We start from the raw sequence: 3,647 nt of genomic DNA, 5'->3' as shown, positions 1-3,647 counted from the left end.
GATTAGAAAGAGAGGAGGAGAGAATGTTATTAACCCATTGCAATGATTAAAAAAAAAACACCATATCTATGCAGTCATTATTTCAGTGAAAAATAATAATAGTTAATAATAACGGTCCCTTATAAAATACTTACTATGTACTCAGACCTTTAGAACATTATCACATCTAATTTCCACAACCATCCTTTGACATACATATTTATAATCATATAAAATATTTGTATTTAAAAAATATAATTTATGAGGCTTAAAGAATTTATTCAACTTGCTCCAGATCATACATTAATAAATGGCAAACTATCTATCACGAGAGCCCAGACCCAAAGCATAGGGGAATTTGATAATTGCTTCCTACAGGGTGAAGAAGCTTGGATGGGAGAGAACTTTTTTATTTAGAGTTGTGAAGGTACATTTCTGTAAGGCTTTCTACCACAATGCAGTGGAAACACTTTGGAGTTAGATGACCTCACCTTGAATCTTACTTATAACTGTGTGACCTCAGGCAAGTTTGAGTATCTTTGGGCCCTTGTTTCCCCATCTTTAAAAAGAGCACATAGTAGTCACTCAATGCAGCAGAGCTCTCATTTTCTCTTGCCTGCTGTCTTCATGTATGGGTGGCTCTGTTCCAGTGAGTATCCACATTGTTCTAGATTTTCTTAGAAGATGTTGTACTAGAGGGACTTTAAAACAGTTTTTAGTAATAAGAAGAGGCTGAAAAGCTGACTTTGCTTTATATTAATAGAATATGGTATATAGGTCTACATGAAATTTACTTCATTAGCTTGATCTCTGAACTTTTTTTTTAAACCACACACACAGGGATATTTTTATAATTGCTTGTGAGACAATGGTGAATCATCTTATTACTACTGAGTCATCTCACCAGAACTAGAAGAAAGATGAGTAAGGGATCATCAGGGCTGATCCCAGCATACCTCAGAAGTCTGGAAGCCCTTTAGATTGATTTATTTTCCTATTCTCCCTGTGAGCCAGAGATAGTCTTGGGGACTGAACTGTAGTCTGGGTTACCTACTCAGAGGCTAAGCGTGCTTAGGCTTACTCGTCCAATGTGTAAGAAAAATAAAAAATTGCTTAAGTCAGTGAAAAACTAGATTAGCTACACAAGTTGTTTGAAAGAATTGCTAATTTAGTCAAAACAATTAGCAAACAATTACCCAGTACCCCTATAGACCACACCAAGGATAGTAAAAATTAACTTAATATTCTTAAATGTGTCATAACATGTACTGAATTGATAAAAACATACAAAAAAAGAGCATACAAAAGACAGAGGTTGAAAAGTTTCTAAGTGCACCTTGCCTTTATCTACAACATGATGATTCACTTAACTTTTCTTCCTCTACCACTATCTCCTTTCTCTCCCAATTAAGGCTGTGTTACTTGACTATGAGTTCTTAAAATCTAACTATACAAGGGTTCTCCTCCAACTTATCCTTAGGGGCATAGAAGAATTCAGTGCTATGAAAATAAAAAATCCACGCACTTTGTTGGACAAGTTTTCTTCCCTTATAAAGAAAGCAGGACTATTTCTAACTGCTGCAGTTAATTTCAACTCCAAAAGTTGGTTTAGCACACTGTAGACATAGCTGATGGTAATAGGCCAAGTACTTAATTAACTTTGAGATGTCTCAGGTAAAGAAAAGCTGGTGAAAGAAGTTTTTCCTTTAAAACTTTTTTTTTTTCCCTATAGGAAGCCTTTCATATCCTGTCATTATATTATAAAACAGCTTCTTATGTACACCTTCAGTGTTAGAGATTGGCAGTGTAGGAAAGGAGACAAAACATTATCAAGTAAAAGCAAATGATGCCTCTTAAATATTATTAAACAATTTTAAAAGTTCAGTCTTTCTGAGAAGGGAGATTTTAGCTACTTTACAGAAAACACTCCAGTTTGTAAATTAACAATCTAATATATCTTGTATTTGCAGCATGATTTAGTAGGGTTTTTTTTTGTTTTGTTTTTTTTCCTTGATCAAATTCCCTTTAAGTCACTGGGACTTATGTCTGAATAATTACTTTAGAATTGGACCCAACATAGATTTCTGAATTGGCAAATTCTAGATACTGGGTGAATACTTTCGTTGTCTCTGTATCAGGTGGGGAAGGGAGAGGTGAAACCTCATTGCTTTGGAAACTAACGTCCATTTTAGTTCTGTCTGCCAGGCAGTTGGACTTGCACAGGACACAAGGAAACTACCCTGTCGGGGCTACACGTTGTTACTTGGAAAAGTGACTCTGACATGCACAAAATCCCGAGAATTACCCTGAAGACCTGTTTTCAGAAAAAACAACCCTTTAGTCAGCTGCCCTACCAATACAGGTGGTCTCTCAGGCAGCTTTTTCTGTGTGAACAAATGAACAAGTGGAGGAATCTGACTGTTCCATTAGCGAATAAGCTGCTTTTGCAGAAAAATGCAAACCGGATTAAGACTGGATTTTCTAAGAAAGAGGATAGGATCTAAGACCTGGAGATTGGTATTTGGTTTTGACGTCCCCAATCCCCTTTTAGCAATTGGTCCAGTAGATGACAGTAGATCTGGAAAGGAAGTCTGGCCAACTCTCGTCTCCTTGAGAGAAGGCCCTGAACCTGGTACCAAGGGAAGCCTGGATAGGCTTGAGGGTTAAAAGGGTTGGCAGGGCTGGACCAGGGCAAAATTGTGAGAAGGGAAAGCTTGACTTTTCAGGTGCTCTATCACTCCCAACGCAGGCATCCAGGAACGTGGGGGAACCACAACTGTCATTTCCTACCTGAGCCTGAAGTACTTGGTTGAGATCCAGATTTCAAAAGACACAAGAAAATAGCAAAACAATGAAACTCAACAATTTATGTGCTTACTTGTTATTATAAAGATAGTAGAATTGCAGACAACTTGGAATATTCATTAAAGAATAAAGACAATGAATTACTCTCCATATGTCACTCAGAGATAAATTACTTACTAGCTTTTTTGATTACTGTATTTCTATTATATGTCACACACATTTTGGGTTGGGGAGGGGAGCATTACAGTTGACCATTAAGATTATTTTCTACTCTTCTACCCATCAAGATTTATTCATTCTAATCTTATTCCTTGAAGATCTTGTTGAATGTCAGAGGTACAGTCAGTTCTTTTATAATGTGATCTATATGCACACCTGAGAATATCCATGATCTGCATAAATGCACAATAAAAAGCATAGAACTTATGGGATAATGAGATTAAAGGGACAGGACTCAAAAGCTTTGTCAGTAAAGATGAGAACTTACAAAGATGAGAACTTTCAAAGATAAGAACTTAATAAAACTTCAGTTCAGTTCAGCCGCTCAGTCATGTCCGACTCTTTGTGACTGCATGAACTGCAACATGCCAGGCATTCCTGTCCATCACCAACTCCCGGAGTCCACCCAAACCCATGTCCATCGAGTCAGTGATGCCATCCAACCATCTCATTCTCTGTTTTCCCTTCTCCTCCTGCCCTCAATCTTTCCCAGCATCAGCATCTTTTCAAATGAATCAGTTCTTTGCATCAGGTGGCCAAAGGATTGGCGTTTCAGCCTCAACATCAGTCCTTCCAATGAACACCCAGGACTCATCTCCTTTAGGATGGACTGGTTGGATATCCTTGCAGTCCAAGGGACTCTC

Source organism: Bos javanicus, chromosome 1 (genome assembly GCF_032452875.1).
Source record: "Bos javanicus breed banteng chromosome 1, ARS-OSU_banteng_1.0, whole genome shotgun sequence".
NCBI classification, from domain to species: Eukaryota; Metazoa; Chordata; class Mammalia; order Artiodactyla; family Bovidae; genus Bos; species Bos javanicus.
This window is presented reverse-complemented; position numbering follows the sequence as displayed.